Raw genomic sequence first — 12,447 nt, forward strand, 5'->3', positions numbered from 1 at the left:
CCACTCTGTATATTCAAACATATTAGGTAATGATCATAGTGACAATAATTATAAACACTCATATAATGTTTACTATATGCCCAGCACTGTTACACACACACTACATATACTAACTCATCTTCCTAACAACCTGGAGAAGTAGGTACCATTGTTATTCCCATTTTATGGAAGGGGAAACTGTGGCATAAACAAAAACTATCTGGCCCAAGTTAACACAGCTAGTAATGGAGGGGGGGCTATCTCAACTCTGGGTATCAATGTCTTCTCTTTGAAGAAATCTCTCCTGGACCTTATTGATTCACTGAAGGCTAGTTTGGTTGCTCTCTCAGCTTCACACACAGCTATGACCTTGGTGTGTTCTGTTCGCCATCCCTCAGGAAATCCTTTTTACCTCTGTCTTGTGTCAGATTCCCTTTCCTGGGAATCCTGTTTCTTCCTTCCTGTTTCCTGGATCCTGTGTCTTCCTCTTTCTTGGTTTACCCCCTAATTTTTTGGGAGCACATCCTCCAGTATATCCTTGAGAATGGATGCATGACAGGTGAACTTTTTGAAGCTTTGCATGTCTGAAAATGTCATGCAAGAATGTATTTATATAATATATATAATTGTATAAATAAACTTATAGAAGTAAAAAAAGTAATAAATACCATGGAAATATATTTATTTGACCCTGACACTAAATTTATCTTTTTGGCTGGGCATAGAATTCTAGGTTGGAAATCATTTTTGTGTAGAATTTTACAAGTCTGTTTCCAGTCTAGTCCTTTTCTACCCATACACACGTTTTCTCTGCTTTTCAAAAAACTATTCTTGTTCAGTTGTTGATCCTCCATATTTTAAATTCTTTGTCCTACTGATTTCCATTTCTTTTTCTTTTGCTCGCCTTTCTAGAAGTTTTTTTTTTAAACTTCATCTCCCAGATTTTCTTCTGTGTCTCTCATTAATGCTGTTCTATATTGTTGGAGGATGGAGGCAATGAAAAGTGCCCATCAAACTGGGAAGGTATCTTGAGACTGAAAAATGAGGCAGGCAGCTCCGTATAATCAATGGATCAGTTTATTGTTATAGGGTAACTTACTCACAGGGTGGGATCAGGGGGGCGATGATCCAGAAGTATTTGCAGCTGCATTCTGCACAGCTGAGGGACGATTGGGACAATTTCACAGTTAACCTAGGGTATGGGGGTACGTGCTTGGAAACAAGAAGTGCATTCCTAAGTCAAGATTTATGAATGGGTAACTGGTCTTATGAGCACTGGGAACATGTCAGTGAAGGTCTTCATTATTGTTTATAAATTTATTTTATTTTTATTTATTTTTGTCTGCGTTGGGTCTTTGTTGCTGCACGTGGGTTTTCTCTAGTTGCGGCGAGCGGGGGCTATTCTACGTTGTAGTGCATGGGCTTCTCGTTGCGGAGCATGGGCTCTAGGCATGCAGACTTCAGTAGTTGTGGCACGTGGGCTCAGTAGTTGTGGCTCATGGTCTCTAGAGCACAGGCTCAGTAGTTGTGGCACACGGCTTAGTTGCTCCGTGGCATGTGGGATCTTCCTGGACCAGGACTTGAACCCCTGTTCCCTGCATTAGTAGGCGGATTCCCAACCACTGCGCCACCAGGGAAGCCCTTCATTATTGTTTAAAGACTACCAGAGCGTAGAGGCCACCAGACCTAATGATCGTGAAACAATATCTATTAACTACAAAGCCCTTGGTGACAGAGAAGAGGCTTACTACACAGTACAGCTCTAGGCAGGGTCACTGGAAGGACAGGAGGAACTGCAGAGGCCCAAGATGGCATCTGTTATGATAACAGCCATACATACGTTTTATTTTAAATAGCTCTGTTTCTTTTCAGGATATTCCCTTATAATAGCATACTATTTTTGTTTTATGGATGTAGCATCTTATCACTCTAGGGATATTAGTAATAGTTTTTTAATCTAATTTTTAAAAAATAATACACATGGCTCAAAAATAAAAAATTAAAAAATATATAAAAATTTTAAATATACAAAGCTATATAGTCTAAATTCTCTTACCCATCTTTCTCCTATCTGTTCATCTCTCTTTAATACATATAACCAAGTTAGTTAGTTTTCTCTGCATGAGTTTCTTTATGCAGATAAAAGCAGCTGAGAACATATTCTTATTTTCTCCTTTTAAGTTCACGAAAGGTGTCCCACAAAACAAATAATTATCAATTTTTAGTAATTTTAAGTCTTTTGGTGAGATAGAATATGAATTATAAACAATGCTGCCATGAACATTTTTGTTCATGTCTTGTCATGTACATGTGTCCACCCCTCTCTTGACTATATGCACGGGGTGGAGTTAGTGGGTTGTAGATTCAGCCTATCTTTTAAAAATGTTTTTATTGTGAAATATAACATATATCCAGAAAAGTGTGCAAAACAGACATGTACAGCTCAGTGATTTTTCACTATGTAGGTCTAGAAAATGCCCATAGTCAGCATTCCAGAATCCCCCTACTCCCAAAGATAACTACCCTCCTGACTTTTATGATAATTACTTCCATTGAGAAGAAAATCACAAGACACAGAGTGGAAGAAGAAACAGACAACAGAGGACTTATATCCAGGATGTATAAAGAACAGCAAAACAATAAGAAAAAGCAGACTACCCGGTAGTCAGAGGCCTTATTTGAATAGGTGTGTAACAAAGGAAGAAATCCAAATGGTTAATAACACCTGAGATGGTACTCAATCTCTTTAGTCATCAGGGAAATGCAGAAGTTAAACCGCAATGTAATACCACTACACTCCCACCAGAATGGCTAAAATTAAGAAGCCTAACAATGACAAGTGTTAGCAAGGATAGGGGGTCATATCAGTAGTTCATATACTCATTTCAGCACATATAGCTGCTGCTATGTTAGCTAATATCAGCAATTCATATGCTGCTGGTGGGAGTGTAAATTGGCACAATCTCTTTGGAAAACATTTTAGCCTTCTTTATCAAAGCATACATAGACCATATGAGGAAACACTTCTCCTAGGAAAATACCCAAGAGAAATCCTTGGCTAATGTACCGGGACACACATTTAAATGCTCCCTGTAGCATTACTTGTAACAGCAAGAAACTGGAAATAACTTAAATGTCCATCAATAGTAGAATGGATACAGAAATTGAACATAATATTGAGTGAAAGAAGCCAGACACAAAATAATTTGTATTGTTTTAATTTATGTAAATTAAAGCAGAACAAAACCATATTGTACAGGGATGTATGGTTAGGTCGTGAAACTCAAAAGCAAGTGCTTACTATCAGAGGCAGGATAGTGGTTTCCATGATTGATGGGGAGGCTGGGTGGAAGGAGGGAAAGAGGCATGAGGAAGGTTTCTGGGCAAAGAGGTGGCAATGTTCTGTTTCCAGACCAGAGTGGGAATTACGTAGGTATTTGCCTTGAATAATTAGTTAAGCCAAATATTTATGTTTCATGTATTTTTTGAATGAGTATTATATTTTGTAAAAATCTTTTGAAAAGGAAAAGAATACCTACCCTCCAATTTTGACCGCAGTCTCCCGTAAACCCTTTCCAAAGACAGCTACAAAAACATACATACATACACACACAGACACACACACACTCTGCTATAGCCATTTTTAAACTTCCAACACTTTTCTCATTTAAAAATAAATCTTGGTGATCATTAAATGTCAGTAGATGTAATGAGTTGCCTCATTCTTTTTAAAGGCTGAATTTTATTCAATTATATGGATATATCACAATATAACCAGCCCCCCGTTAATAGACATTTAAGATGCTTCCAGTCTTTTGCTATTACAGACAATGCTGCAATGAAAATCCTTATTTCGTCCTTATACATATTTCAGTTAACACAGGAGGGACTATGTTTAAAGAGAAACTTCTGCAAATGGAAGTCTCAGGACAAACGATATATATGCATTTTCATTTTTGATTGATATAGCAAAATGACCTTCTTTGTGGGTTGTATCAGTTGTATAAGAATGCCTGTTTTCACCATACCCAAGACAGAAGAGTGTCTTGTCATATTTTTCTTTCTGGCCCATATAATAAGTTAAAACATGGTATCTTAGTACAGATCTAATTTGCATTTCTCATGTTACGACTAAGGTCGAATCTATGTAATTGTGTTTAAAGATCCATTTATATTATTTTTCCTGAGCTGATTTTAAACTTCCTTTGCCCGTTTTTCTATTAGGTTTTTGGTATTTACATATTAATGACAGTAGCTCTTTGTCTTTTATATGGGTCCCAAATATTTTCCCTCAACTTCTCAGTTGTCTTTTAAAGGAAAATATTGACTTTTTCTCCGTGCATTTCACATAATTGTGCTTATCAATCTTTTATGTCCTCCAAGCTTTGTGTCATAAGGAGAAGGCCTTCCCCATTGCTCAGCTATATTTTAAAAAAAATTCCTGCATTTTCTTTTTAGTATTGATACTTTCATGTTTTTAGTTTTGCTTTTACTTCTGTGATTATCTGGATTTTTGGTTGTTGTTGTAAAGCCTTAGCTAGGGATCAATCTTCATTTTCTTCAAGATGCCTACACATTTGTCCCAATACCAGTTATTGAATAACCTATATTTTCCCCACTAATATGCAACACTACATTAGGATATATATATATAAAATATTTATATTCTAATACATAACTCTGGGTATATTTATGCACCTTATTCCCTTCTGTTGATCTAATAGTCGTAGTCTTTATGATTTTAATTCCTCTGTATTTATAGTTTATTCTAATACATAGGAGGGCTAAGCCTCTGATTACTCTTCTTTTTCAGAAATTTACTGTTTTCTTGACTGTTTTATTTTCCATACACAATTTATAATCAGCTTGCCAAATTTAAAAATAATCCTCTTGTTGTTGTCAGTGAGTTTGCATTAAACTTGTATTTTAAGATAGGACCATTCATCTCTTTATGATAATTCAGATTTACTACTAAAGTACAGAGTATGTCTGTATTTTTTTCAAGTAATCTTTGCATTTTCCATTAGTGTGATAAAGTTTTCTTCAAGTATATTTTTGACATCAGTGCTTGTTTCTGTTATCTAAATGAAAAAATACAATGCAAATGTATATGAATGTACATCATTACAAAATGGAACTAAAATGACAATTATACACACAAGAGATAGTTGGAGAGTGAGTGAAAGGAAAAACAAAGAATCCTGTGGTTCTCTTATTCTTGTTCAGGAGAACGATATCGATATTGATAGACCTTGTTAGAGAAACAAGCGTATACTTATGGTTCTCTTTTCTCCACATCCTCTCCAGTATTCATTGTTTGTGATCTTTTTAATGATGGCCATTCTGACTGGTGTGAGGTGATACCTCATTGTAGTTTTTATTTGCATTTCTCTAATAATTAGCAATGTTGAGCATCTTTTCATGTGCCTATTGGCCATCTGTATGTCTTCTTTGGAGAAATGTCTGTTTGGGTCTTCTGCCCGTTTTTTTGATTGGGTTTTTTTTATTGTTGTTATTGAGTTGTATGAGCTGTTTGTATATTTTAGAAATTAAGCCCTTGTCAGTCACATCATTTGTAAATATTTAAGGGAGACAGATTTCTAATCTCAGTTAAGCATTCATGAGACAGAATGGGGAGTTGGAGGGTCTGTGTCTGACCTTGTCTGCAGATACAGGCAAAAGGAGAAAGGTCTGCATTTGTTCTTGTCACAGGTAAACAAGGGAGTCGTTTACAAGTCGTATGGGGGTCATGGGAAAGAATGGACAGCCAGACTTATCTAAGTCATGTGGGAAGAATGGTTGTTTGTGGTAGGTCATTTCTCGAAAAGGAACACAAATAGGTAGGAGGGATTTCTTAACTGTCACTGTTTTCAGGACTCAGGTGAAGTTCGACATTGTCAGGGGTTCTCAGTTCTGTTTGAAAACTTGCATCTAGTCCTAGATGACCATGCCCCCGGCCACATGGCATTCTTCTGCCCCACAGAATGGCTGAGTGATGACCAAGGGAAGTGGTTCAGGGAGACATTTGGAGGTGTTGGCAGGTGTTTTGCGTGTGAGATGCAGGAGCTGGGACCCTACCCGCTGCTTCTGACAGACTTCTCAGCAAGATTAAGGGGAATGGTGATAGCATCCTGGTAGTAGGTATTGGAAGACCTGACAGTTAAATTTAAGGCTCTTGCAACAGTTTGGGAGAGATGTGCCAGGGCATTTTCCTTTGTGAGGAAGGCTCCAGGGGGTGGTTCTGAAAGGCAAAGATCATTAATGCCTGTCCCTTTCCTGTACTCCCTGAGGTCTGAGGTGTTTCCTCTTCAGGTTCTGTGTTGTTCCTCATCCTCTACTGACACAAAATCATTATGGCCCATTCTAGTAGCTATAAATTCACCTCCCCCTGCCCAATTGTCTTCTACTAGTTCCCAGACCTTTCATCTGAATGGGTCAGATACAAGAAAGACAAGGGCATTTTTATAAACTCACAGAGATCTGTTATGTTGTGCACTTTGGCCCATATGGGCCACTGTAGGGAGACATAGTAAGCAATGTACTGAACCAAGTAGTAATTAGCCTTGTGATCTAGGACAGTGTCCATCCAACCAGGGAATCCAGGTAGCTGAACCAGAATTAAATCTCAGTCTCTCAGGCTCCCTCCCTGCTGGCTGGGCTGCCACGCAGAGGGTTACCAGCCAGGCTGGTCTGGGGTCGCTAGGTGAAAGAAAGATTATACCCAGGAATGTTCAACGGAGGATCCCAGATTGTCAAAATGTGTCCATATAACCCCTGATCACTAATTACCCAGGGAGCAGCTGAAAGGAACTGATTACTTTCTGGGGAGAGCCATATTCATTGACCCAACTGCTTTACTAGGGTGTATGGACCAGAAGGAGGCAAGGGTGATAGAGTCTGCAATCCTTTTGAGTCCATTTCTGAGGAGGCCATTCCAACACTCGACAATACCAGATGCTGGTGGATGGTGGGGAGTGTGGAAGTCCGTCATACACCTTGACTATCAGCCTATCATTACATGGCTTTTGCAGTAAAAGGTGTACCGTTTTCAGGCTGCAGATAAATAGTCCAGGACGCCGAAAACCTGACACAGATTAATTCTAAGGGCCACAGCGGTGTGGCTGGAGTCAGCTGAGCAGACTGAAACAGCAACACTTCAACCTGAAAAAATGTCAACAATGGTGCAACAGTGCTGACATCCCTGAGAGCAGGCTCTTGAGGTGTGCTGCAGTATGCCAGGAGCAGGCGGGCCCACAGTTCATGCAGTGTGTCCTTCCTCATCCCAGTGGGTCATCTTTTAGAAGGAGTCACGTTTTGGCAGGCAATGGTAGCTTCTGCGTCAGAAAGATATAGTCTTGCATTTTGCGCCGAGTCTGTGATGATGGTTGTGTTGCCATGTCCACGTGATGATGGATGCAGAAAAGCAATAGCAGTAATATAGGCCCTGAAGGCTCCATCAGCAGTGCGGTTCCAGTCAGTGTCATCAGAGACTGGACCCTTACCATGGGCACCTACGTGGGTGACCCAGACGGTTCAATTAGTAGCCTTGATTTGTCTCCATGGCCCACGATACCAAAGAAGGCTGTCCAGTCTCCCAGCCCGTAGTCTTCCAAGTGGGAGACTGAACAGCTGGACATTGGCAATAGCTTAAGAGTCAATAGATATCAAAGGGAATATTGGCCAGAGTTACAAGCATAGGCTTGAGTTCTGCCTGCTGAGGGAGTGCTCACATCCATTCTCAGTTCTACTAAGGTTGAACAGCCACAGAGCCCGGTAGAAACCATTAGATTCCAGCTTAGACCAGTCATTAGTGGATCAGGTGTAGGCATTTGAGGGATCTTCTATGAATCGAGTGCCCCATGAAGCCCAGCAGCCTTGCTCCACGGTTGGCAGAGTGGGAAACAGATTTTCCCCCAAAGGGAAAATCTGTCCCATTTTCATGTGAAGCCAGGCCAGCTGTGCTCTTGAATATACTCTTTCCTTTTGACAAGTGAGGCCCTTTTGACAAAGGGCCTTTTGGGCCCTTCCCACCTTGTTAGTCATCGAGTCTGAATTGACCTACCCCCAAAGGGGAGTATCAAGCTGGAGGGTTTGCAAGGCCTCCATGGGTTAGGTGTTCAGTTTCGACAAGGGCCCAGTAGTAAGCTAATAGCTGCTTTTCATAAGGGGTATAGCTAGTAGCTGTGTAAGGAAGACGACAAAGCCGGTACCCTAGGGGGCTTTTCCAAAGGGAGGCTGCCCCCCTTTGCTAGTGGCCCCAGTAGGCAACATCCATCAGTTACACAGACTGGTAGCTCAACAGGGTCATTTAGGCTTCGGGGACCCTGAAGGCAGAGAGCAGAGAATGTGCCACAGCGTGCCGGACAACATCCTACACTGACCGTTGGTTTGGGCGCCACTCAAAAGACATTGTTTGTGGCTTAGCCAATATAAAGGACCAAATAGAGTGTCCAGGTGAGGCACATATTGTCTCCCATTCCCAAAGAGCCCAGTGTGATGTTGGGCTTCCTTTTTGGCATAGGGTTCAAAGAGGTAGAAGTTTTTCTTTGATTGCAAGAGGGATAGAGCATCGTCCATCCACCCAGAGGTCCCAGACACTTTAGTCGAATTTTGTCAGGGTTTACCAGCGACCTCTGAGGGCAAAGGCATAATGATACTATGGGTGGAGCCATTGAAATTAAGGCTTCCGACTGGCTAACCAAGAAGGCTTCATCTATATAGTGAAAAGTTTGGACAGCAGAGGGTAGAGCCAGTCTCGCTAAAGCCTGACCCACTCACTGGTGCGAAACGCCAAGGTACTCTCATTACTTCTGGGAGAGCACTGCCAACGTATATGGAAGGCCTTGCCATATGAATGCAGATTGGTCGTGGTCTTTGGTGTCAGGAACTCTGTAGGGGCTGAGGTTTTACCCTACTTGTAAGCTAAGAAGTTGGCTTGCCACAGTTTCAAGTATGTTGACAGAGGCCATGAGACTCCTGAGTCAGTGATGGGAGACTTTATTAGTCACAGAAAAATCAGTAGCCAGAGTCAGCGTGGTTGCATGTTAGGGGGAAAAAAATTAAATCTCTTAGCAACCCAGGAAATCTCTACAAATACAAAATAGAAAGAAAATTGTTTTGTTATTGAATAAGCATCAAAGCAGACCACAGTGCGCATCACAAGCAATTAGCTAAAGAGATTGCAAAGACAGAAAGAAATCTCACCCTTTTCTGGGACAGAGCAGATAGAGTCCATTACCTGCTTGTTTTCAAGATAAATGATAACTTATCAAGTCCTCATGCAAGAGAACTTGACAGGACAATTCTGTCTACATTCTTTCATAGTTCATCCTAAGTTCACCTGGTAATGGGAGCGGCCATCTGTGCTAGTTAATTGCCTTTATCTAAAGGCAAAATCAAACTTCTCCTGTCTCTGTGACAAGCAGGTAGTTCCAGCTTAGAGCCAGGTGCCTAGGCTAAGCTCCCAGGGTGACAGGGAGATAGGGTACTATCTTCCTTGTTGTCTACATGTCAATGAGGTATCTCCCAGACCCTTAAGAAAAACATTCCTGGGTTATAATGCTGACAAAAGGCTTATTTAACCTTTTAAAAGATTTACATACATATCAAAGGGGCAGAGGGAGGATTTACAAATACCAGGTTTCTCAAGGAAATACTTTAAGAAAAAGGAAGCAGGAAAAGGTCTCCTCTTTTGGCAACAGGGAAAATTCCATTTTTTTTTATCCTTACAACTTTCCTTTTATAATAACACCACACTTTTCTAATTATCTCACTGCAGTTTCTACCTTTCTGTGGGCAGTTTGCTGCCACCTAAATATCTAGTAAGTCCATACAATAGCTAAGCAAAGCAATTAGGAAAATTACCATAGGGTGAATTTTAAAAGTCAGTGCAATTTACGCGTTGGGGAAAAAAACCTTTAAATATGTCTTACCAGTAGTTAAAGCACATTCTTGATTAGCAATGTGCAAAAGCTCTCTGTTCCTCATACGTTACTTTTACAAACTGTTGTATTATCATTATTGCTTGCTCTTTCAAGTGATTAATTGTTTAAGTATTATTTTGTAGTTCCTTATGAAGTCTTACCCAGTCCAAGGCCAAGGAGTAGCTCTCTGGGGGCCTGATAATTTTTGTTTGTTTGTTTTTTGATGTGGACCATTTTTTAAGTCTTTATTGAATTTGTTACAATACTGCTTCTGTTTTATGTTTTGGTTTTTTGGCTGGGAGGCATGTGGGATCTTAGCTCCCTGACCAGGTGTCGAACCTGCACCCCCTGCATTGGAAGGTGAAGTCTTAACCACTGGACCACCAGGGAAGTCCCTAATTAAGATTTTCTGCGGCTGCTTCCCACTAGCTATCTATTTTACATTTGGTAGTGTATATATGTCCATGCCACTCTCTCACTTCGTCCCAGCTTACCCTGTCCCCTCCCCGTGTCCTCAAGTCCATTCTCTACGTCTGCGTCTTTATTCCTGTCTTGCCCCTAGGTTCTTCAGAACCATTTTTGTTTTAGATTCCATATATATGTGTTAGCATACGGTATTTGTTTTTCTTTTTCTGACTTACTTCACTCTATATGACAGACTCTAGGTCTATCCACCTCACTACAAATAACTCAATTTCGTTTCTTTTTATGGTGTAGTAATATTCCACTGTATATATGTGCCACATCTTCTTTATCCGTTCATCTGTCTATGGACACTTAGGTTGCTTCCATGTCCTGGCTATTGTAAATAGTGCTGCAATGAATATTGGGGTACATGTGTACTTTTGAATTATGGTTTTCTCAGGGTATATGCCCAGTACTGGGATTGCTGGGTCATATGGTAGTTCTATTTTTAGTTTTTTAAGGAACCTCCATGCTGTTCTCCATAGTGGCTGTATCAATTTACATTCCCACCAACAGTGCAAGAGGGTTCCCTTTTCTCCACACCCTCTCCAGCATTTATTGTTTGTAGATTTTTTGATGATGGCCATTCTGACTGGTGTGAGGTGATACCTCATTGTAATTTTGATTTGCATTTCTCTAATGATTAGTGATGTTGAGCATTCTTTCATGTGTTTGTTGGCAATCTGTATATCTTCTTTGGAGAAATGTCTATTTAGGTCTTCTGCCCATTTTTGGATTGGGTTGTTTGTTTTTTTGATATTGAGCTACATGAGCTGCTTGTAAATTTTAGAGATTAGTCTTTGTCAGTTGCTTCATTTGTAAATATTTTCTCCCATTCTGAGGGTTGTCTTTTTGTCTTGTTTATGGTTTCCTTTGCTGTGCAAAAGCTTTTAAGTTTCATTAGGTCCCATTTGTTTATTTTTGTTTTTATTTCCATTTCTCTAGGAGGTGGGTCAAAAAGGATCTTGCTGTGATATATGTCATAGAGTGTTCTGCCTATGTTTTCATCTAAGAGTTTGATAGCGTCTGGCCTTACATTTAGGTCTTTAATCCATTTTGAGTTTATTCTTGTGTATGGTGTTAGGGAGTGTTCTAATTTCAGCTCGGTGCTTTGTGACCACCTAGAGGGGTGGGATAGGGAGGGTGGGAGGGAGGGAGATGGAAGAGGGAAGAAATATGGGGATATATGTATATGTATAGCCGATTCACTTTGTTATAAAGCAGAAACTAACACACCATTGTAAAGCAATTATACTCCAATAAAGATGTTAAAAAAAATAAAAAGGAAGAAAGAAAAGATTTTTTTTCTTATAAGCCCAATGAATTTCTCCCAAGTTCCTGTTGTTCAGTAATTAACATCACACGTACATAATGTAGCCCTGCAGTAATGGTTCCATCTCCCCAAATAGTATTTCCCAGATGCAAAACACAGAGACACCCATGGTCATTTCTAGTATATTATTATGAGGCACTCTTTGAAGGGTACAGATTGAACTTGCAGTGCTTAATGTAGTTGGTTTTAATTATTTTAAGTCTTGAGGAACAACCCAGCCTATGGGCCGTTGCTTGCATTGGTCCAAATCAATAACAGGCATGCAAATCTCCTTGAATAATAGGCATCTACTTTTGTTTATCCATGCTGGGACTGGAGAGAACTTGCATCCTAAAATTAATACAGTGACATAAGACCTATCTTCTGCAGTTGCTATCTATAAATGCCAGGTTTCTGTTTGTCTATTAATTAGATGCTGTTTTAAACCATTTATCCCTTCTGATATAGTCATAGTCCAATACCTGTTTGTTCCCTTGAATATGCTGTAATTCTGAACTAGTGATGCTATCCTAGAGTTATTTGATAGCTAGCTGCTCCTGGACTGTACAAATGAGTGGCTCTGAGACCTATGTGGTGATTTTTTTGCCCCACCATTAAATTATTCCAAACAGTCCAATTCCAGAATTTTCTCAGTTTCCATTTGACTTGAGTTTCCATGGCTTTTAAACATCTTGCATGATGTGATTCCATTCAGTTTGCCATTGTATTATGTGTTTTTGTAATTATCCCAAAGCACCAAGTTTATTA

General features: G+C 39.9%; 1 protein-coding gene across 2 annotated transcripts in view; it reads left to right on the forward strand.

Moving 5' to 3' along the window:
- The window catches only part of LOC118889204 (zinc finger protein 81), an 84,667-nt gene that overhangs the window by 6,680 nt on the left and 65,540 nt on the right, over nucleotides 1–12,447 (forward strand). The window lies entirely within an intron of this gene.

The sequence above is a fragment of the Balaenoptera musculus genome, chromosome X (genome assembly GCF_009873245.2).
Source record: "Balaenoptera musculus isolate JJ_BM4_2016_0621 chromosome X, mBalMus1.pri.v3, whole genome shotgun sequence".
Classification (NCBI taxonomy): domain Eukaryota; kingdom Metazoa; phylum Chordata; class Mammalia; order Artiodactyla; family Balaenopteridae; genus Balaenoptera; species Balaenoptera musculus.